Source organism: Ambystoma mexicanum, chromosome 6q (assembly GCF_040938575.1).
Source record: "Ambystoma mexicanum isolate Mex_15411 chromosome 6q, UKY_AmexF1_1, whole genome shotgun sequence".
Lineage (NCBI taxonomy): Eukaryota > Metazoa > Chordata > Amphibia > Caudata > Ambystomatidae > Ambystoma > Ambystoma mexicanum.
In genome coordinates this window covers 672,169,937-672,194,791 of record NC_090937.1, presented here as the reverse complement: position 1 = coordinate 672,194,791, position 24,855 = coordinate 672,169,937, and the positions used below count along the sequence as shown (strand labels likewise).

At 45.2% G+C, this 24,855-nt stretch overlaps 1 long non-coding RNA gene across 1 annotated transcript; it reads right to left on the bottom strand.

Annotated features, from left to right (window-relative positions):
• Positions 1–20,784: 20,784 nt before the first annotated feature.
• On the bottom strand, positions 20,785–21,717 carry LOC138515541 (uncharacterized). The gene is made up of 3 exons (XR_011282062.1): positions 21,657–21,717; positions 21,321–21,479; positions 20,785–21,055 (listed from the first exon to the last, which is right to left on the bottom strand). It is a non-coding gene; the product is annotated as an uncharacterized lncRNA (long non-coding RNA).
• Positions 21,718–24,855: the final 3,138 nt, after the last annotated feature.

The window sequence follows — 24,855 nt, the reverse complement described above, 5'->3', positions numbered from 1 at the left end:
TATTTTTATTTTCTATTGGCTTCTGCACCTCATAGATCCGGGTCGCCTGTTCAATGACCCAGTCTAAAGATCTTTTCTCGTGAAAATCCCTCACGAGCTGGGTCATTATGTATTTGGGCAAGGCATGGAAAAACATATTAATAAATTCTCTGCTATCCGTGCGCACCCTTCTTGTGGTCTGTTCAAAAGCACGCTTTAACTCCTGCACAAACTCTTGTGGGGCCTGATCCTCCCCACATTGTAAATTGTAGGCTGCCTTGCGAGCCTCTTGAGGGTTTCTATGAGTAGAAAAATGTTTCAAGATGGCCGCCTTATAGGTGGACCATCTTAAATGATTTTGGTCCTCCAGCCCCGCAAAGAAACTGGAGTATTCCGGGGAGACGGTCCACTTTACATATTGAATACAGCTTTGGCTGTCCTTCAAATGGAAAGTCTCCATCATTTGCTCAAACAACTCTAAGTGCTCCCAAACAGAATACTTGGCGTTCTTATGATAAGGCGTGATGACGCTCCTGATTGCCTTAATCTGCTTTAAGGGGTCCTTAAGCAAGGCCCTTTTTGTCTTATTGGCCCTTTTGGTCCGGGTAACCCTGGTCCATTCATCTTCTGACTCAGAGGCACTGCTCCCAGAGGTTCCCGTCTGTTCTTCCAGGTTTTCCCGGATTCTGCGAGCCTGGGAATGGCTGGCAGAATGTGGGGACCTGGTCTCCTGTGTCCTGTACCGCTCAGAGGAGTCTTCAGATCCCTCCTTGCTGCCGGGATTTGATGGGTACCCCCCCACTGACCTAACTGGGCAGAGGTTTTCAGGATGCCCTTAATGGGCCTACTCTCCTGGGGTTCCCCATTAAATTGCACTGTGCTTGGGTGCCCATACCTGGATGCCCGCCCCTCCATTCCTGGGTGGTACTGGCCTATGAGCCCCATGATTCTGGCTGGATAGTAATCTGCCATCCCTGTGGCCCTGTGCTCATGTGCGCCAGGGGACATGGGGGTGGCAGAGTCCAGGGACTGAGAGAGATAAAGGCCTCTGGTACTAGGGCTCCTGGGGTTATGCTCAGGAGTTTCTCTTTCCCAGCGAACCTCATCTCTATCCGCCCCTGCTCCCTGTTGCAATGCAAGAGCCTGCACCTTCAGTTCCTCAGTTAAGGCCTTACTAGACTCTATCAGTCTCTCCTGCATCGCTACCTGTTGTTGGAGTCTATCATTGTGCTGGCAGAGAGCCTCATTCTCTCTCTGTGCCTCCTGATTGGTCCTGGAGCACTGGGCCAGTCTTTGCTGCAGGAGGGTTACCTCCTGAGCTGTGTCCCTATTGGCCTGCTCCTTTCTTGCCAGAGCATCCTCCACCCTCCTGGTGTGTTCTAACAAGTTCTGGTGTTCTTTTTGGAGGTCACCCAGCCCCTGGAGGGCCAAGTGATTTTCTTCTGTTTTTCTTTTTAAATGGCAGACTTCCTGGCCTAAGGAGTCTCTTTCCTGACTAAGAGCCTGCATTTGTGCCGCCAGATTGTCCCTCTGCCTTTGAAAGGCACCAGCTTTCTGGCGTTCTTCATCAAACTCTGCCTGGGTATCCAGGTCTTTCAAAATCAGCTTGTTGCTCTCTGCCTTCACTCTATCTAGATGACTTTGCAGCGTGGCTACCTGCTCCGTGCATGCCCTGTTAAAGTCTAATTGTTGCTCCAGCTTTTTCTGGCTCTGCAGTAAGGAGTCCAAACTGTCTTGGTGCTCCTTCTGTAGGGCCACAAGTCTAGTATCCTGGTCAGCCTTTTCCTGTTACAGTATATCCATGTCCTCTTTTATTTTAATGATATACTGCCTACTATCGTTTTCTGACTCCTGGCTCCTCTGCAGCCTCTGCTCAGAAGAGTCCAGATCAGATTGGGCCTTCTGTAATGCCAGCAGTTGTCTACTCGCCAGATCTTGGCCTTCAGCACATTTGTCCTTCATGGCTCCCATATGTAAATATAAATATGCCGCTACCCTGGCAATCTTGTTGTGCTCATCCTTGGCCTTAGAGGACATATATAGTTCACTCAGGGCCACATGTAAGGGACCCTGGTCTCTCCATGTATCTGACCCTGTTTCCGTGATCTGGGGTGCGATTGCTTGCAACCAGACCGTCTGGTCCTGATGAGTCCACTCACCTCTCACAAATAGCTTATGTAAGAAGTGCTCTCTGGCTATTTTCATATCTACCAAGGTCGTCATTCTGGAATTTGAGTTCCTTCCTGACTTACAGAAGTTTGTATTTTATTTTTGCAAAACAGACCTTTTCCTTAGAGCGTTCCTTTGAGGAGTGCTTTACAGCGTAACACAGCGTGGTGATCCGACCGGATATGTGTATCTGGTCAGCTGGCACACTGTATTAATCTGCACAAGTGATAGATCTAATCCGGAATCCCCGGCTACGAGCCCCCAATTTGTAAGAGGATTCAATTCAACACTACAGCTAAGTCAATGCCTAGTCTGGGATACTGAATGGAAACCCTTATTGATATATCTTTATGTCCAGTTCATGCGTTCTGGATGACTACCCCTATATAACACCCCTCTCTTGGAATCCCCCTGACCCCACTGAGCCAAGAAGTAGTTCTGTTTTTCAAGTTAAAAGGTTTATTTGAGAATTTAAACAATATATATATATATATATATAAGTGTGATATTCAATTATTAATTTATTATAAAGTGTGATATATATATATATATATATATATATATATATCACACTTTATAATAAATTAATAATTGAATATCACACTTAATCTGATATGATAAAGATTAACAACGGAGAATCTGGCACTAGCCCACTTCTTTATAATCACTAAGGAGTTGACATGAAATGGATAAGGTAGCACACTCGTAAATAGGGACAGAAGAATAATGTGGTAGAGAATGCTTTATAGGGTTCAAGGAAATGCAAGGTTGAATGAATGAAATGCAGTATAGAAAATAAACTGATATGGTTTCACAAAAGACAAGGTAATCACTTTCCCTTTGTGGCAATTCACCCCCCCTATACAATGTAAGGAGATGGAAGGAAGAGCACACAGTTCAGGTATACAATCACAATGTAATACAGAGTTCCAGTTTCCCAGCAAGCTTAGAGGAGAATAGATATGAGTTTTACACAGGCTCAAAATGCTTTAAAATGTGATAGCAATATATTGGAAAATGTGCTAAAATGATTTTAATTCCCTCTGGAGGTTCAGGTTGAGGATTAGTTGGTTTAAATTAGTTCAGGCTTACTTTAGCAATGTTCTAGGAATGATTGGCAGGTTAAACAAATTTTTGGCAAATGAAAGCAAGGAAGCTGCTTTTTTCACACGTGGAGAAATTTGCAAATCGCGGCAAATTCGCGAGTGCGTTTTTCACGATTGCGGCAAAAGTATAGGGAGTAGGAATGCGGTTCTAGGTTCGTTGAAAAGCCAAGATTCCCAGCTTTCAGTGGAAAATTACTGCAAGTCTCTAAACGGTCACGGAGATATGAGAGATATGGTAAAGGTCGTTTTTCAGATTTGAAATTTTAAAAGTTCAAAGTGACAAGTTACAGCTAGCAGCTAGAAATGACAGGTGACAGTTTTGCAAAATGACAAGGTACAACTTCTAGGAGACAGTTCTGGTTAGATTAAAATAGATTGAATTATATTATTTTAACTAAGAGATTGGTTCTGCACAGTTCTGCTAGGTACTCACAATATATTTTAAAATAGGCCTCGCCACGGACGGTTTCTGCGCACAGTGTCGGGGTCAGCTCTACTCTGCTGGTCTGGGTCTCTGGTTCTGATCAGGTCTGTGGGTCCGGATACAGCGGTCTCCGGTTCAGCTGGTCTCTCTCTGGATACAACACTGCTCTCTGGCAAATGGCAAGAGTTCTTGCAAAGAATTCAAACAGCTCGCCTGGCTGTGATAATGGCAATGATTTGAGGCCTGCTAAAGAGGGATTTAGCTTGTAGTTGACCTCTCTGCTACAAATTCTGAAGTAAAGTCTTGGTCTCTGAAGGTGGATAGATTGAAGTCTCTATGTTGGCTCTCTGGAGGTTGATGGAGTTAAAGTATGGATTTTCCCGGCAGAGCGTCACGCAGCAGATGGAATAGAATGTCCCTATCTGTCCTGACTGTCTGCTTTTATGTGTTTTGAAAGTGGGTGGAGAGGCTAGCTTTCTAGGCCCAACCCCTTCAGAGTTCTGATAGGTTGGAGAATTCTTTGCGTTCTCACTGGAGAGCAGGATTGTGTGTCAGAATGATGTCATTTAATGGCTTTCAGAAAATGTCAAATTGCACACAATCTATATTTGATCAAAAAGACATATTTGCACAGGTACACATTTGTTTAAAATTACATGCACCCATCACATATCACAGGAGGTATACCCTGTCCAAATCTGCTCTTCCTGAGAGCTTGCATTGAGAAATGACAACATTTTGCACTTTTTAACTGGTTTTGCAATATCGGACATTAACCCAAATTTACACACATGTGCGCAAGGAGTATGGACATTAATTGATGAAGTGTCAGATTTTTAACATGCATACATTTTAAGTAATACCCTCTTAACTGCTAGCTTGCCCCCAGATCATACCACCGGTTCTAAAAACCTCTTAAAATGTGGGCAGAAAAATCACAAGAATTATGGTATCATTTATAAAATTTTCACAAGTCCGCTCTATGAATGATCCATCTTTTTAGAGTTATGTTCTGGCCCCAAAGGGGTGTGGATTCCCCCCAGCACAAGGTTGAATTTCTGGTTTTTCCAGTTCTGTCAAGTTCAGAGACCCTGCCCCTCCCAGCTTCTGCCAAGAGGAAGCTGTTTTACGGTCCCCCCAATAAAGCATCTGCCTGCGTCCTGGAAGGCCCATTGTTCAAGAGGAAGCCATTTATGGCCTCCCCCCAATAAACCCTCTGCCTGGGTCCTATGTTTAGTCTCTAGCAGTCCCTTGGTAATTCAATCAGAGAAGTGTCATATCCCTTTTGGTGGGAACAGCAAAAGGCAGCTAGGCCTGGGAACACAGCTGTTGTGCAAGTCTCAACTCCTGTCAGGGGTAGCTGGTGGGCAGAATTCAGTTCCTTAAGCCAGGCCCCAGCTAATGTCACTTTTAGGTACCTAGTTTTCTGCATTCAAATAAAACTAACAATTTTTACATATGCAGCTAGAATGCTGATTCTAAGTTTAAAACTATGACATTTAAACAATTGCAACCTATGTGACACTCAAAGTAGGTCACTCATTTCTTTTAAACATTTAGATTTTTAGTGTCTTTCAGTCCAAATTTACTTAAACTGCTGAAATCCACAGCTCAGCCAGTCTTGTTATAAACCTTCAAGTCACTTCAGAATATAACTTTACATTGTATCCACCTCTCAGTAAGTCTTTCTTTGGCCTGCTTTGGGTTCATTTATTCAGTTTTACACAAAAAAAAACAATCTGGTGTTGTTTTAAAACGCCGGCTTTCTGATAGTGGTGAGTACTGGTAATGCACCCATTTTTGGGATTTAAGAAAATGAATTCCCCACAATTCTAGGTTGCTTTTGGCAATCAGCATTGCCATTCCCAATGGTTTCAGGCTACTGTGTGGGTAGTCCAATGGTGGTTTTAGGCAGTGCCCTTCTGTGCCCATAACATCGGCAAAATGGGTGGCAGCCTATTCTCCATGCACTTCCCTGGGCATTTCCTGGGAATCTCTGGCCATCATGATGTTTTCAATGCCAGTACTGCACAGTTTTTGAGGTAGGGCTCGGATGCATGGGTAAAAACATCCCACAGACCCAAGTCATTGGAGATGAGATAGGTTGGTGCTCCACAATGGACTCGGACGAGGGTGGACTTGTGGGTGCAGCCTTAGGGGGTTGGGCAGAGGTCAGTGGGCTACTAGGAGGAGGGCAGACTTAAGGGTGCTGTCTTGGTTTGGGGGCAGAGGTCAGTGGAGATAATGGGAGGAGGGTGGACTTGCAGTTGATGCCTGGGGGGTTGGGGCGGAGTTTATTTGGGGTACAGGGAGGAGGGCAGACCTGTTGGTGCTGCCTGAAGGGCTTGGGCATGATCAGTGGGGTACTGGGAGGAGGGCGGACTTGTGGGTGCTACCTTGTGTTTCAGGGGTGTAGCAGATGTATTTGGGGGGTACTGGAGGTGATCAGACTTGTGGGTGCTGCCTGGGGAGTGTGGCAGAGGACAGTGTGGTACTGGGAGGAGGGCAGACTTGCAGGTGCTGCCTGAGGGTTTGTGGCACAGATCAGTGGGGTACTGGGAGGAGGGCAGACTTGTGGGTACTACCTTGGGTTGGGGGCTGGGGCACAGGTCAGTGGGAGAACTTACAGGAGGAGGGCGGACTTGCAGGTAATGCCTGGGGGCTTGGCACACCAGTCATTAGGGTACTGGGAGGAGGGTGCACTTGTGGGTGCTGCCTCGGGGTTGGGGCACAGGTCAGTGGGGGTACTGGGAGGATGGAAGTCTTGTGGTTGCTGCCTTCTGTTAGAGGGGTGTGGCAAGGGTCATTGGGGCACTTAGAGGAGGAGGGCAGACTTGCAGATGATGCCTGGCGGGTTGGGGCACCAGTCTGTGAGGTACTGAGAGGAGGGTATACTTGCTTGTGCTACCGTGGGTGGGGGCACAGGTCAGTGGGGGTTCTGGGAGGAGGGAGGACTTGCAGGTGCTGCCTGAGGGGTTGGGGCACAGGTCAGAGGGGTATTTGGAGGAAAGGAGACTTTGGGGTGCTGCCTTGGGTTGAGTGGTTGCGTGTGTTACTGGGAGGAGGGCAGACTTGTGTTTAATGCCTGGGGGATTGGGGCACAAGTCAGTGAGGACACGGGGAGGAGGTTGAACTTGTGGGTGTTGCTTTAGTCTACGGGGATAAGGCACAGTTTTGCAGTGTTCATTGGTGCTGCTTTAAATTATTGGTACAGGGCACAGGGCTGCTTTGGTTTAGGGGGGCGGGATGCAATTTCGCCAGGGTAAGCGGGTCCTGCTTTGGCTAAGTGGGACAAGGCGCAGTTTCACAGGGGTTTGCTGGTGCTTCTTTGGTTTAGGGGGTTGGGACGCAGTTTTTCAGTGCTACTGGGATGAGGACTTGTGAGTTGCAGGAGACAAGTGGATGTAATGGTGATTGCTAGTAGTAAAGCCTGATACCTTTCCTCATCAAACAAGCCTTGACAGCTTTCCACGCCCCTTTAGGGCGGGATATCCGGTCCCTATGACGTCATATCCTAGGCGTGGCCCCCTGGGGCTTCCCCCGGAAGTTCGGCCTGGGCAAAATCCTGTCCCGGAAGTGATGTAGGTGTGTTTAACAGGCCCTGGGTCCTTAGCGGGGGAGTCCCACCGGATGTGACATCATGGGGGCTATCGGGAAGGTCCCCCCAAGGGTTGGGGCCCCAAGGGGAGTTCCTCCGGATGCCCCCCAAAGAACCGGAAGTGTGGAGCGGGGTTTTGAAGGGTGGGGCGTGGCGTGCAGGGTGTATATATACAGATACGTATTGGGGGATGTACAAGCCGTTCCTGAAGCCTTGGAAAAAAAAAAACTAAAACTCAAAAGACCTCAATACCAGGAATTATGAAGCGCTACAGCTACTACTCTAAGGACAATACAGCTGCTGAGGATTTGAAAACCCTTCAAAAATACTACAGCCCTGAAAGTCCGCCGGCACCGTCGCTATCCGTCGATGGGGGTCCTGATGACGCAGCGGCTATGGGTACATTATGTGAGCATTTTGATATGTTGAATCTTGGGAGTGGGAAACAGCCGGGTGTCATCGACTCAGGTGTGGATGACGCCTACACCGATGCAGACTATGTGGATATGGATGAGGCTGTTAAGGCTCTGGAGGAGACCCCGTATGAAGATCTGAATGTTTTAGAGCAACTGTTTCCAGAGGCTGCAATAACCTCGACGGTAGACACAGCATCTGATGAAGACAAGCTGTTTATGGACGTTACTAGCTCCTCTATGATGGAAGATGTTGGTTCTGAAACATTGGCTAGGGTAAGTAATGAAGTATGACGATGTGGGTGTTTGTGTGTGTGAAAAAGAAAAAAAAAACCTGTGAAAACACATGCTCAAGAGCTAAACTTCTTTCTTTTTTGAATTGCAGAAAACGCCAGATAACCATAACGGAACTGTGGGCCTGAACAACTCGTTTAACGCCGTCAATTATTATTGTGTGTGCTGTTCAAAAAGGATCGAAAGTTCAGCATTCCCAGTCGGTGATAAGTGTAAGAAATGCGATACTTTGAAACGTTTTGAAAGTTCTGATGAGGAAGAAGATGATAATGTAACCCTTTTGGAGACTGTAACGGCTCAAGCGTTTGCTGCGGCTGTTGTGAAAACCTGTTTGAAGCGGGACTATTACCGATGGTGTGAAGGGATTAAATACGGATACCCGCAACAGGATGCTCATGATTGTTTACTCCCGAATTATCAATCTGTAGCAATACGGGCGATATGTCAGATGTTGAAGTCATATAACGTTTATCAGATGCTTAAAAGGGTTTATAAAACCATGGGTATGCGTGTACATGCGAGTGTGGGGGGCATGCTAACAAAAACAATCTTGGAAATTCAAACGTGTCGCAAGCCTGAGAAAAAAATGAGATCTTTACGCCTGGCAGGCCCTGTGATTTTTAGAAACCATATAATCCGTTTAATACAGAGAGACTTTTCTAACCTGTACAGGCTAAGGAGTAACCCGCAGAGGTGTCCGGTTCCGCAAAAGCTTGTTTTTTAAAAAGATGAAAACACAATAATACTGCGCCTTATATGTGTACCGTTGTTTCTAGGGTAACGTTTCTGGAGGAAAACCGGACGTGTGTAGAGCTAGCTGATGCCTGTACGGCTGTGTGGGGAAAAACTTTTATACGCGATGCAGAAGGCGAGAATAGCGGTAAACACCCCACCCCGGCTGTGGCGTTTTGATGTACTGAGATTTCAAGATGCACGGATGTGTCAAAGTGTAATTTGTAGCACCATCAAGATGTCGGCGTGTGATGAATACGGTTCTGTATTCCGATACAACTGGGGTTCTTTATACATGGGCCCTAGAACTGTTTTGAGGCACCACGTGGCTGAAATGTATGCAAGATTCCTACGCCTTAAAGGTCTTGTTTTACAGGCCTCTGAACTATGTGAACTATTAAATGCTACAAGTGTCTGGTGTCTACAGAGTTACAGGCGGGGTAACCACTTTGATGTGTATAGCCTGTTATATGATGCGTCCAATAAAATATCAGGGGTGGTAACTGTTCGACACCCCGTACATGTATACCAAACAATATAAAGAAAAATTAAATAAAACGCCATACACCAACCCTGCGTCTGCTTATTTTTTTGTAGTGCATCAATGGCTAACAACACACGTTCAAGATTGCATGAATGCTATTATGATAAAGCTGGTGTTGGGAGTTATGGGGGTGTTGATGCGCTTTATCGAAAATTACAGCGTGATAAACACCCCATCACGCGTGGAGCTGTTAAGACATGGCTATCCGGCCAGGAGACGTATACCCTTCATAAAAATGCTAGAAAACGTTTTAAAAGAAGAATGACCATTGTCGCGTCGGCAGGTATGCAGTGGCAGGCAGACCTGGCGGATGTTTCTAACCTTGAAAAGCAGAACGATGGTGCGCTGTACATTCTGACGGTGATAGATGTTTTATCAAAATATGCATTTGCAGAGGCATTGCGGGATAAGACTGGTTCAAGAGTGGCGGCGGCCTTCAAACATTTCTTCAGCAAGGGTCGCGTACCTGTAAAATTACAAACTGATGCCGGTAAGGAATTTCTGAATAGGCCCCTGCAAAACCTTCTAAAGCACCACGGCGTGCATCATTTTGTAACCCACACGGAAGTTAAAGCGGCGGTTGTTGAACGTTTTAATAGAACCCTAAAATCTAAACTATGGAGATATTTCACAGCCTATAATACACAACGCTATGTGGATATATTACAGACTTTTATCGATGTGTATAATGACAGCTACCACCGGTCTATTAAAATGCCTCCCCGGGCTGTAACCTCTGAAAACTCATTAGCAGCGTGGCGAAACCTGTATGCTGGACGGCTATCGGAGAAGATCAAGAAAGCATCCTTTCGTGTAGGGGACCACGTCCGAGTATCCAAGTTAAAAGGTGTCTTTACAAAAGGCTACCAACAGTCCTTTACTGACGAAATTTTCATAGTGGCAAAAGCATCTGTGAAAGAGGGGGTATACATATATCAGCTGAATGATTATGCTGGTGAAGTTGTAAGCGGTAATTTCTACACAGAGGAGTTACAAAAGGTGATCGACGATCCCCAGCGCCTTTATAGGGTTGAGAAAATTATTCAGAGTAAAGGAAAGGGGTCTAAGAAACAGCACCTGGTAAAATGGCACGGATGGCCTGAGAAATTCAACAGTTGGGTCAACGCGGCCTCTCTAGAGGATCTAAAAAGCAGAGACGATCCCTGAGAAGAAGAAGATGGAAAACACCGGCTTTTATATCACCTTGCCCAGCAACGCCTCTTTAGATATATTCCCCAAAAACGAAATATCGGATTATTCTGTTAAACTGGCTAAACCCGTTAATTTACAAGGTCTGTGGGAAGCGGGGTTGATGGAGATTCAGTACCCCCATACCTGGGACACCCTGGACAAAAGAGATTCCTGGTATACCATCAGACGTGGAGAACCTGCTGAATTGATAAATGTGGGTTTTCCTCACGGCTTCTACCCCACAATACAGGCGCTGCTAGATACTATCAACAAATCATTCGCGAGTCTCGAGCGCTATGCAGATATACACCTGTTTCTAAATAACTCACGCCGTAAAGTATTTGTAAGATCACCCGATCTTACCGTGGAGTTTATATGTAGCGGGAAACTCTCGCTGGTGTTGGGGAACGTTCAGCATATTAAAAATAATACTAAGAATACGGACAAAACACGTGCAGATATTGATGGTGGATTTTACAGCCTCATGATCTACAGCGATATAGTAGAATACCAAAGGGTTGGTGACTCATACGCCCCCCTGATGCGGACCGCACAAGTCAAGGGCGAAAATAACGGCATTGTTAATATACAATACATGAAGCCTGATTATATTCCTGTTTCTAAGTGTCATTTTGATACCATCAGCATCCAGATAAGGGACGATCAGGGAGATCTGGTCTCATTTAAATACGGGAAGGTCCTGGTGAAACTACACCTGCGCCCTAGACGCGAGAGAGACAATTAGAACATGGTAATCATGAAGAATTACGGGGAGCCGCACGCTTATAGGGATTATTACCGCAGACAGGCCGGTTATGGAAATCAGCCCTACTTCCAAGGTGCGCCGGTGATGTATGGTGAGGGGCTAGGAAGTATTTTTAGAAGTCTTTTTCGGAGAGCCATGCCCTTCCTGCGCAAAGGGTTTGAATTAGCCAAGCCGCATATGAAAACAGCTGCTACAAACATTGCTAAGGATGTGGTGTCTACTGCAACAACCTCCATCGCAAATCGTTTCAACCAACCAGCACAAGAGGGCTCTGGTCTGGTTTACGTTGGTAAAAGCCCTGCAAAAAGAAAAAGGCGAGCGTAGCGCCGGCGGGGGCCTCCGAAGCCGCATAAAAAACGAAGAACAACCACCAAAGCCGCTCAGAAGAGAAAGCGCACGTCAAAGAACAGACGGGTCAAGCGAAATAAAAACAGACCTGGCATCAATATTTTCTAAAAGATGGCCTTTATCCACTGTGCCTCGGGGGAATGTGTGAAATCGGAACTAGATCTGTTTGTCGTGCCCCCGACACAGACAAGCATCGAAAACAGTTTTTTCATGGAAGTTGCGCCCCTAGCGGCACTATCACCATTAGCCCCCATCGAGTTTTACATATCGGGCTCAACAGAGACGTACCTGGATTTGAATGACACCTTGCTCTACCTAACCTGCAGAATAACAAAAGAGGACGGGACGGCTATCGGTGCAGCTGCGAAGGTGGCCACGATTGCCTATCCGGTGGCCACCCTTTTCAACCAGGTGGACATCACTCTAGGTGATCGCATGATTACACAGAGCGACAATATGTATGCCTATAGAGCGTATATTGAAAGCATTCTGAACTACAGCAATGACACTTTGGACACCCAGCTGACTGCAGGGCTTTTTTATAAGGACACGGCGGGGCATATGGAGGATTATGCTCTAAATGGAAACAACAAGGGCTTTATAAAGAGATCAGCGTATGCGACAGGTAGCAGAAACTTTGATTTACTAGGGCGTCTACACTCAGATCTGTTTTTCCAGGAGAAGCTGATGGTGAATGGTGTTGATCTGAAAATTAAACTCTCGCGAAATAAAGATGCTTTTTGTTTGAACAGTGATGATGCCGAAGCCTACAAACTGGTAATAGTATCAGCGAGTTTATTCATTAAAAGGGTCAACGTGTCACCGACGGTCAGACTCGCGCATGCTGATGCTCTACAAGTATCTAACTTGAAATACCCTGTGGAGAGGACTTCCTTGAAAATCTTCAGTGTACCAGCGGGCAGCCGTGTCGCCAGTCAAGATAACTTATTCTTGGGACAGCTACCTAAAATAATCGTTATTGGCTTTGTGGATAACACCGCTTTTTCAGGGGATTACGCAAGCAATCCTTTTAATTTTAAACATTACAACATTAACTACGCCGCCCTTTTCAAGGATGGGGTCGTCATCCCCGCCAAAGCCTACAGCCCTAGTTTTCAACAGAAAAATACAATTAGGGAGTATCTGGGACTAGTCTGCATCAGCGGCAAGCACATGCGCGATAAAGGATTTGTGATACCACGTGACGACTATGATGGTGGCTACACCTTGCTGGCTTTTGATTTGAGACCCGATAATGCATCATCAGGACATTATAATCTGATTAGGAATGGTAATTTACGACTTGAGGTCCGGTTTGCTGCAAATTTACCAAGTACTGTGAATCTCATTATTATGGCCCTATTTGACTCTGTCATAAAACTCAACAACCAGCGACAGGTGCTGTACGATATGTAATGGATACTTACCAGATCATGCGTTTCCTGCGAAAAGACAAACATGCTGTGAAAACATTTCGAGGCGTGTATTCGTGTGATAACATTCCACGGAGTATACCGGGGGAACTGCCCATCAGCTTTGTTGTGAACACCGACCCCCAGCATCAAGAAGGAACACACTGGATAGCTATGTTTATAGACACTGTTGCAATAACTGTTTTTTATAGTCTGGGGTGTTTCCCAAGCCACCCTATATATGACGGCGATCTACTGGACTATGTTAAACATATAGCACCCATAGTACATTATAATAGAGCACAGGTGCAGCATTCTGAAGCCGTGACATGTGGGCAGCATGCTTGCTACTTTGTATCTAAAATGTCTGAGAAACAGGCACTGCGGGCTGTTATGCAAACCTACTCTCTTGATCTCAGGCAGAATGATCGGATGGTGACGGCTTTTGTGAACAAACGTAAATATCGCCGGCCACCTGTAAATGTATATAGTTTTTGCCAGAAATGTAAGTGTGTTAATAATCAGTAGATATGTGTACAGGGCTAAATAAAAACATCTTGTACTTTTAAACAACTGTCTCCTTCTTACTTGTGTCATGTTTAATATTATTTTTTTTTTTTAAACAAACAAAATGTTGTACTAGCCATGCTTGAAATAATTAGACGCAAAACGTATGGTTGGTATAAATAATAATGTTCTTTTATTACAAACAGAACCTTTGTTTATACAGGCTGTAGTGGGTATAGATATAAAGACATTTACATAAACACGTATTTTATCACAAACAGCGCATTTGTTTAATCAACAGGTGTGCGTATACTTATAAAAAACAGATACATAAACCATATACATATACATATGACAAAGGTTAAAAACTGTTCTTAAAATTAAGAGAAAACACAGTTACACACTAAACCAGGCCTCGCGTTTGGGTTTATTTTTCTTTCTTCTTCTCTTTACGGAAATATCTAGGGACTCAACATCCTCGGACGTGGTTTTAACACCATTGTCTTTCAATGTCTCAAGCAGCTCGCGATGCCCCATGTTTCCCACTAAAGTGGCCGGAATGTTTAAGTCCGCAGCAGATTGCATGAACAGATCCCAGCCTCTAGGCTTTTTGTGTCTTCCAAAGGCCTGTGGGTTGGTAATGCTGCAAACTAAATCATGGACATTTGAACCTTTTACAGGCGTACCTTCATATACAAACTCCCCCTTTGCGTTCCAGGGTACCAGCCCCTGCTCACCGGTCATCTTGTTCAACAATAATTCCGCATTCTTACGATAACGGGGGTTAATGGTATTCAGGATTTCAGAGACCAGGGGATCAGAAACGGGGTGTCCGGGATTTGTGTTGCCGAGACTCGTAGGCTCTTCAGGGGGCATGTACAATGTTAGTTTGTTCTTCTCATTGGCGGCTTGTCTAAAATGTGTTAAGTATTTCTGGAGAATCGCGGAATAGAGGGTAACCTTGTCGTAGTCTGATAAATCATGCCGACGTAGGATATCTTGCATTTCAGAATCGATCCGGAGGGTTGCTGATTTTCGAATATCAGGCTCTTCCCTGTTATGGGTGCTCAGACCATCCAGCTGACGCTTGTCAACCAGATACATCTTCTGACTATGCTCCATTAACCGCCCCCTAGAAGCCTGGTGATCAGAGGCAATGCAAGTCCTAGGAGCGCTCCTATGAAACCTCCAGATTGTTTTAAAAGCTTTCTTTTAACTTTTATGGAGGCCCGCTTGTTACCCAGCTTCTTGAGGATTAGCTTCTTCTTTTTTAAGACACCTAGCTGACGGCCGGATAGCGGTACGTTCCCCCTGACGGTATTGAAGGCAATCTCGGCTATAGCCGATACTAGATCATCAGAAGCCGAGCACAGAATGGCCCTGCGTTGCTGGGGCGGTGCCGTTACTAGCATTTTAAGGAGAGCGTAGTTCCGGCGTATACGTGCCGTCATGATGGTCGGTCGCTGGTACTAATGAGGTCTGTTTTGCACCTCACCGGGTTTTTCTAGTGGGCTTCTGTATGAATACGAATGGTAAATCCGGATGGAAAATACCTGTGCGCAGTCGGTAGTCCTCTAAGGTGTTTGTCTTTAAATCCACCAATAAGTAGCCATAAGGTTTACGGGTAGCGTCTTCAAAGGCCTCCATGAAAAATCGGCTGTTACCCGGATACATCTGGCATGCTAGAACCGAGAGTTGTTTATCTCTGGGGTTCTTAAACAGAATGATATAACTGGCGTTTAGAGTTATCGAGCGGTTGCCCTTGCCCTTGTAGAATAAATTCTGTACAATGTAGCAGATACTAAGGCTCCTATGATGTGAGTATTGGTAAAAGCCTTTTCCAATTTGGGGCTCTGACCGCCCTCCATCATGAGATCATCTACGATAATCATGTTAATAAGGTTTGGTGGTAGCAACCGGTCATCATTCAGAGTCTCTGGTAACCCCTCCACAAACTTCAGATGCGGTATTTTAGAGGCCAGTTCGTTATACAAGTTCTGCCAGCACGAATAAAACCAGATGACATTATCAGGTGGGGCCGACATGGTGGTGCGGGCATTTTCTAGGAGCTGTTTGATAAAATAGCTTTTACCGCAGCTGGAAGGACCTGCTAGCACGCATGAAAAAGGGTGTTGAAGGCGCGTGTCCATCATACACGATGCTTCCTTTTCAGTAACCGTAGGGTAATGTTTTGTAGTCGTTTGTGAGCACCCTTTTATCAAACACCACCCTCAAAGTCTTCTGCAGTGTCTGGGTGCTGATCTCCCAGCGTTTTTTCTCCTGCACTATGGATGGCTGCTGCACCACAATAGATTTGATGGTGTTTTCTAAAGTGTACTCACGCACCAGCTCTTTCAAACTGTCAAAATTGATCTTCAAGCTGTTGCTGACGTTCAAAGTGATGGCTTTTACTTTCATACAGACCGCCCCTGAGGATGTGCGATAGGAATATGTTTTGGGCCCTGCAGAAACAAATTCTATAATATGCTCACCAGGAGCTAATTCACTTGTTAGATTACCCAGATAATCACCCAGTGGGGGATTCTCCTGGCCGGGGGCGCTAACAAAAATAACCGAATCGGTGTTGTGGTACAGACACCTCTCCTGGAGAGCATCCATGACTGTATAAAGTTCCAGACGGGCATGAGCGGTTGTGAAACAGGGGATGAATATGTTTATATTGTTGGAACACGTAGGGTACTCCTCAGCGTATTTCCAACAGCGGCATGCTGTTTCCTCATCTATAAACTGCAGGCTTGAAATGTCATAACCTGCGTCAAAAAGATAGGCTGTCAACTTATCAGGGTCGGTTATAATAGATGTGTTTGGTAAATTTGTTCTCTGAGCAAATTTACCCCATAAGGAATTTAAGCACAGCTTGGCTAGCTGCTGTCTGGAAGGGTTATTCTCGATGAATTCTGGTCTTAAACGGATACCCTGATGTGTGTAATAGTCCTCTATGTACTTCTGGCGGGCTGCGGGGTCATCGCAGCCCTCGGGGTATCCTGAAGCTTCTTGTTTGCTCCGCAGGAACATACGAATGTACTCGCAAAAGAGTTCTACCGTAATGTTCTCAAAGTGCCATATTTCATGAATCTTCCCCAGACGGTACCCTTTCTGCAAGGCTACTTCTAACTCGACGGTACACCAGGTACCCGTGATCGAACGCTCCTCATCGCTATGTGTGCATTTTTCAGTCTGTTTTGACTCTGCACAAGCCATGCACAATGGGAACATGAGCTTACCAGAAATCCTCTGAGGGAGGACCGGAAAATAAAGCTTCTTAGGGCCTGGCATTTGATCAGTCCAAAATACTGCTTAATATCCCCAAAATTTTCATAGATGATCCGTGGGTGTCCTAAAGGATTGTGTTTTGAACGATTGATAAAGGGGTAGAGGCTGGTGAAGTCTAAGTAGTGTATCTTCTCACCAGGGGCTGTTTCGTGGTAGAGCTTGATGGCAATAGTCCTACCTCCAAAAAGAGCGTCACGCAGTTCTAGGGGTTCTGGTAAATTCTTATGCTTGAGAAAAATCTTTAAATCAGAATCTTTTTTCAACATTTCGGTCCACTCATGCTCCCAAAGCGTAATAACGCGCAGACCCCTGGTCTCAAGAAAATTCTTTTTTAAAAGGGTTCTCCTGTAAAGATGATCATACGTACACGCCGTATGGGTGTTATAGTCATCTTTCTTATAACATTGTGGACACCCGTGATAAAAACACCCATTAACTCATAGGCCATCTGCACACCGTTTAAAGACGCATAGCCGTCTAGAAAATAGGGTCCGATCTTTTTCTCTCCTCTGCGCAGGGCATGTTGTATAGGTGTCTTGATCTGTTCAGACATATACATTAGCCACTGGATGGAGGGTGTGGAAAATCGTTTCTGGCGTCCATGATACATGTCTGGGGGTATGAGGGCTATTGTTTCAGACTTTAGAAACAGTTGCTTGTATATATGCATACACATGCTAGCCAGGGTGATGAATGTAAAGGGATCTACATATGTAACAAAATGTATCTTCATCTCGGGGTTTCCAGGATCATCCATAGTGTGGACCTGTCGGGTCATGTCTATGATGCCGTCTCGAAAACTGTTGCAGGCTGTTCTCAAAATATTGACGTCTTCACGACAATAGGCTTTTAGTTCTCTCTTAAAATCAAAAACCTGTGTTCGGGCCTCCGTATACCATTTAAGAAACGCCTCCTTGTCATCAGGCATCATGTATTCCGACCCATAACACTCCATAGGGGGGATGGCTCCCACATAGCTCTGATTCTGTACTGTATTAAAGAAATGGGGGAAATACCCTTTGGACCCAGGGAAGCCAAAAGCCTTAGGCAGTTTGCTTAATTTCATGGGTAGAAAATTCCAACTGTCGATAAAGCGGATTTTAAGGTCTGGCACAGCGAGGAGTTTCAACTTTGCACCCTGAGTTATCAGCTTGACGTCGACTCTCTCTTTAATCAGTTGTTGTATTATGAAGAAGCCATCGTAGCCCTGACTGTTGTGTGCCAAAAAGCTATACCCGTGGAATTTTTTTGTCAGAAATGTTGTAATGAAGCGGCTGACGCAGTCAATTCCAGCGAATGACCAACGGTCGTCACGAGTCAGATGCCTGGCATAGATATAGTTGGGTATGTGTATGCCGGTCTCCTGCATGCACTCCATATAAAAGATTATGTAATTCTCGGTTTTGGCTATTTCTTTCGGGTGTGTCATATAACACTGGTGTTCATCCACAGAGACCACGTCTACATCACAGCGGGGACATATCCGACCCTTGCATTCATGATTGGCCTTTATAAAACGGCCACAGGAATGGCAGTCTGTTTTTAGATGACATACGACTGTACCTTGAGCCGCCTTTTCAACGTGTTGTTGAAGACAGTCTTTGGATCGGGCAAATGTTTTACACCGGGGACATTTAAAGCCTGATTCACTGGTCACCACGCAACCGTCTCTCTGACACATGTTACAGTGTAAGTGGCACCTGTGAGCGGTTTTATTGCTGTATATGTGACAACAATGCGGGCATAAATTGCGAGCCCCTAGGAAACTCTGAAGGTTTAAGATTCCATAATAGTGCTGCTCATGGTGTAAAATATATATAGTGTTCTTATTCACATTGTCACCTGCCGGGAAGTATTTCCAAACCCTGTCCTCATTATACAGGATTTTGATAGGCACACCAAAGTGATCCTCAAATAAACGCAGATCATTAAAACCAACCATGACATCAGGTGGTATACCCAATACGCTGTGAACCTCCATAGCTCTTGCCTGAATGTATCAATCTGTAACGGTTCTAGGCTCTAGCAGGCCTATAATGCTTGCAGCCATACATATGTTCAGGTCCCCGTAATTAAAATCCAAGAGCCAGCGTTTCTTCTTGGAAAGCACCATACTGTAAAGGGTTTTCTTCAGGGGTCTGTACACACCACCCTCTCTAGCCCTGACAACCACCGACACGAGCCTCAAGGGCTCGGTTACGACCAGTTCCGCCTTACTTTGTAGCAGTTTTCCAATGTTTTCTAGAAACTGCAAAACATCAAAGGTCTGCCGAAACGATCGCCTGGTGAAAAGAGGCCTGTTTAAAACAGTGCTGTCTAGGCGTATCTGGACAAAATCGTTAGGCCCAACCATTTCAAGAATCTGAGAGATGAGCCTTTCAGTAGTTTCTGTGATCACTAAGAGCCCTTGACCGGTTGATCTTAACCTATCCAGATTTATAAAGCGGAACACCTCATAGTGTTCAACGCTTCGAAACTTTGGTAGATCTCGCTGGTATGTGCCCATACTCTGCAAGAAAACCGTGTCAGTTTCATCCGGAGGGGGTGTGTTTTGGGGTTGAGCCTCTAAATCTTTAAGGGCTCGCTGCATGATTATCATTTTAGCTTTTCTCAGGCGTTTGAGAAACATTTTTCGCTGCCTGAGGGTTTGAAGCCATTTTAAATGGCGTGCCGGTAAATCTTTTAAAGAGATACCTCGTTTTTTAACAAGGTTTGAGGGGGTGTTTGTGTTTTCCAACACTGGCTGCAGTGTTTCGGGCGCAGCATTTAAGCAGGACTCGGATGTACCCATCCCAGGGTCCACCCCTGTGCTTAAAGGCTCCGGGGGTTCTGCAAAACCAGGCCGGGTCGGTATATGCTTTTGTAACACCCATTTCTTTTCAAGTTTGTTTTTACGAGTTGGTGGTGTGTTCTTTTTCATCCTTTTTTTAGCTATGGTGTTCACCCTGTTTTTAGAATCCCTAGCGAAAAGGGCTTGTTTGGCCTTAGACACGCGCTTACGCATGTCTACTAGATGTTTTTTACCAAACAGATGTCTCAAGCGCCAGGCCTGGCGTCATAATCTAGAGCTGTTATGCGGGCCTGATAAGTGTTTTTCCTTTCGCAGTTTTTTTAAACCGGGGGCCCAAAATAACTCTTTTACAACGTGTCCCTTTTTAGAAGCCCGGATATTTACAAAACTGTTGGCTGTGTTGAGATTCACAGGCGCTGGGTTATTTAAGGGTTGTATATTCGAATCTGTACAATAAATGATGGGTATGCGTCTTTGTTGGTTTATACCGTTGGGCCCCCTGTAGGACAGATCAAGGGGTTTCGGGGAATATCCTGTTTCACGGATGACAGATGCATATCCGTAGTTTTGAGACCCTATTTTTATGGGGGAATCTGAAATTATTATAATAGGCGTCGCCTCTAGGACGACCCTGGTGTTAGGTTGAACACCCCCACCTTCTAGAGCTTCAGAAGTCCTAATAGATCTCTTGGTGTTAGGGACCGTAGGTGTGTATGCCTGGGGTGGTGTTATATCTCTACAGCCCGGGGGCCACAAGAGCTGATGACCAGAGCCTATGCGGATGGGGATTGCTGGAGAGTACACAGGAGGCGGGGTGATCTCACCCCAAGCCGGAGACTCCTGTGGCGGACTATCAGAGACTATGCGGTTGGGGCTCGTTGGGGAGTACAAATGAGGGGGTGGGCTCTTACCACAGCTGGGGGTCCACGGACGTGGGCTAACCGTCCCTCTGTCTAAAAGGTTTTCGGAGCCCTCTACCGGGAGCCCCTGGCCCGGTATAAGCGCACCCCCTGTCTGTGTCTCCTGGGGAGATACAGCATTAACAGGTGCTACAGGTATGAGTGATTCAATAGGCAGTGGTATATGATTGTTGGGAACAATAATACGTTGGGGGTTAATGGGTACTACAACATTTGCAACCCCTTGAGACACCCGCCCCCTTTTAAGCGATAAGCCCCTCTTTTTATTTAAAATGAACTTGTTTGCAGACCCTTGAGACACCCGCCCCCTTTCAAGAGATAAGCCCCTCTTTTTATTTAAAATGAACTTGTTTGCAGACCCTTGAGACACCCGCCCCCTTTTAAGCGCTAAGCCCTGCTTTTCATTTAAAAGGAGCTTTACTGCCCCATCTAACACATCATTACAAACAGCGGCTTTATACAACAGCGGTGTAGGCGGCTGACCTGCAACTGGAGGGGTTCGAGCTGTCGGGGTCACAGTGGACGGCTGCGCTATAACTTCTTTCTCAACAGCAGCAGCACACGCCCCTAAAATAAAAGAAAAAAAAACAGTTTTAGTTTTATATTAAAGACCAAGTAATACATTACGGCACATTGTTCAGGTCAAACTCAAGGTATACGAACCCCTTTAAAATATTAAAAGAAACTGGTTAATAAAAATTAGGCCTGTGCAGCACTCTGTAAAACCCCATAACGGACCGCTCATGTTCTTCTAAAGACACGCTGAAATATTAACGACACCTGCTATGGAAAAAAAAAGAGTAGCTCTCAGTGATCCTTTAAGCATACTTACATTCTGTACCCCAGCCAGGGTGCTTCCTTTTTAATGACGGGTTCACCGCAGGTGTTGGGTATCTGGCATGGGTCCTGGGGGTGGCATCAGAGGCTGATGGTCCAGCGGTCTGGGGATCTGAGGAGGGGCGTGATGCCGTTGGTCCCACACTGGGTGTATCTGCAATAAAAACCAAAGAAAACAGTTACCACCAGGTTCTACATCAAATCGTCACATGGCAGACCTATGCTTCAAATGCATAATCATGTTTTACACTAAAGACTCAATTTGTGGAAAGCATCAGGACTCATAAAAAAAAAGCATACATGCTTTACAGGGTTCACCTATAATAATTACCTGCTACAAGAGCCGATGCCTCTCGCACATCTGCAGAAGCGGCGCCCGCATGGATCACCGCTAGAAAATAAGGAAACAACATATGTTATTGTAAATACCCATTATTAAATATCTATAATCATCTTATGCTCGTGCCATAAAACTACATTATGTATATTAATAACAGTTACTAATAACATCTGTATTAAAAGTACACACCGGCGGTATCGATACTAGGAATTCCGTATTCTGCCAAGAGGTCGATAAGTGCTTCGGAATTTATACATGCGTCTTCCAAGGCGGCATCCCATGCAGCATAGCCATCTGCTGGAAGCAATAAATAAAATAAATAGATAAATAAATAAGCCTCGGGTCTCCCATACTGCAAATGCCCGAACCTTGGGGCAACAGATACCCGTGCGCAGAAGAAGCACAACTCACCCTGCTTGGGGTCCTTATTAGCTGAGGACCCCTTGGGGGTCAACGCGCTGGTGTACTTCACTATGTGCCTAGTAGTTTTGACCATCATTGTTAAATAAATAATCTTCAAATGTACAATATGACACACATTTTATCAAAAACCTTATCCCTGGTGTGTAGTTCAAACCTTGTCACAAAAGGCATGAATTACCATTTACACCTGGGACCCCTGTGGGGCATTTTGATGGGTTACCTCCCAATGCAGCTTATAGCCCTGGACAGTATTGCTGAATAATTATTCCTTAAAATGTATAATCTGTATCACATTTTATCAATAACAGTCTCCTTAGGGCCTGTTCAAATAGTGTCACAAAAGAAATGAAATGCCCGTCTGCAGTTGGGGGCACTTTTTTAGTTGGTGCTGAGACAATTTTACACCCTGGGCATGTCAGGGCTTGTAGTGTTGCACTGGGGTGTTAAATAAGCATGTTTTAAAACTACAGAAGGAACCAGCTGATAATTACATCTGTGGTTTCCTTCTGTAATTTAAAGCATAATTATTTAACAATACAGGCTGGTGCTGTGTGGGATCCTTATTTGCGTGGCTGCTGTCACCTCATGTTGTCACCTACACGTACCATCCCCACGTTATCTTTTTTTTAATTTTTTTTTTTTTTTAAATGGGCTTCTGCCGGCCTGACCCTGGATCAGTTTGCCCTGCTCAAGAGGTCAGGACCCATTAACGCTCACAAAAGGACGCATATGCCGATGCCAGACCCCCAGGGAGTAACATTTAGTCAAGGCTAATTGAATGATACGGCCTGGGGGTCTGGCGTCGGCATCTGAGCCTTTGTTCACCCGAACTCAGTATCAAGAGCCCGGCGGCAAGCCGCAGGGGCCTCTTGATGCTGAGTTCGTGTTCGTATTTTATACAGACACACACCTTTTATTCAATGAAATACAGACGTGTATCTGGATCAGGATGTCCCTGTTTGCAGCTCGATGCAGATACAAATCTGTATTTCATTAAATAAAAGTCGTGTGTCAGGCCCCAGTTTGCCGTGCTTCTAATGCAGATAAACATCAGATCCCGAAAACCCAGACGGCATCCCGCACAGTCCTGAGGGATCGGGTTGCATCTGGGGCTCCAGGGACCTGTGGCCACAGCCGCCTCTGCTGCAACCATCCCCCTATGGAATATGCGGGATGGCATCTGGGGCATAAGTATGCTTTTAAAACACAGGGGACATGCCGCCTGTATTTTAAAAGCATACTTATGGTTGTATGTTTAAAAAAGGGAAATGCCCCCTTTTACATGTGTGCCTCTGTGGATGCGATGAACACACACCTTACCACGGCAACACGTGTTTGAAAAAGACTTTCATTTCAAAATCTGCATTTTGTGTGTGTTCTCTTGATCGAATCGACGCATTACATATGCATATACTTTACCTTAAACAACCCCATTGGAAAATAAACATACTCATCAGAAATGTTTCAAGCCATGCTTTCTTTAAAAGCATGTCAAACTTGACTGGTCATCCTGCTTGGATTTTTTTTTTTGCCCCCTGTATTTATTTTGCTGAATGGATGCCAGCCTCGCATTGTTAATTTACTTTTCAATTTCAATCCAATCTCGCTCTGTGCCATCTCTTTCCCCATCATCCTGTCGGTTTCACGCCCTGCATAAAACCATTGGGCCATCTTTCAGGGTGTTAGCCACTTTACTGATTATGTTTGCAACACTACCAAAACATGCCCTTTTCAGCCTGTAAGATAGCTCAGCGGGTTGAGCGATCGCTGCTGCGATCTGATCGTGATCTACAGGCAAGCCAACTCAGACTTTCATCCTTCAGAGGGCGATAAATGAGTACCAATCTCGGATGGGTGATATTGTATGTAAACATGTGCTATGTAAAGCGCTTTGGATTAAGGCGCTCTATAAATAACACAAAAACAAACCTAGCTCTTGAAAAGCAGGCATAGCTCTTGAAAGCGGGTGTCTAGGCGCTACACCTAAGGAGCATTTGGAGGAGACTGTGGGGGTTTAAGTGGTACTGCTCAAAGAAGCACATATTATAATTCATTCATCACTGCCTAAAATGCGCTTAAATTGTAAAAAATAAAAAACATTTCAGATGTGCGCTATTGTGCATGCCTGGCAATGCCCCCCTACTACAACAACAAGATAAAACAGGGAACACTGCAGTTTCCAATGGGCGCATAATCATGGCAAAGGGGAACCAGAGCCCCAAATACAGACAAAGACACCCGCAAAACCGGGACACCTCAGCACACCCCGCCACGGGGCACATGGCTATGCATGCACAATACAGAGGGCCACATTATTATTATCATTATTTTTTCAAAAGACAGGTCAGACTGGCAATTGTTTTTTAAAAAGCTAATATGGTGCAACTACACATATGTCTTTAAAGCACCACATGCTAACCATTGTTTTAAACGTAGCGGCCCCCAGCATTTACCCCAGCGTCTAACAAACAAACATATTCTGTACCTATGCACATGTATATATTTTTAAACACAGTGGCATGCCAATAATTGAATATAAAAGATAGTACCTGGGGCAGGACTAAAATCTAGCACATCCCCTAGTGAAAGCCCTGGGAAGAGGTCCTGTAGATAAATTAGGAAAAGTTAGCATTTTACATAAAACTAATGGAGGCTGCAGCATGTCAGAGTTTATAGACCCCTTACCTGATAGTTTGTCTGATCCTGCTCCTGCATGGTAGCTGTAACGAGCATGCACGATGACTTCACACACACACACACTGGGTCT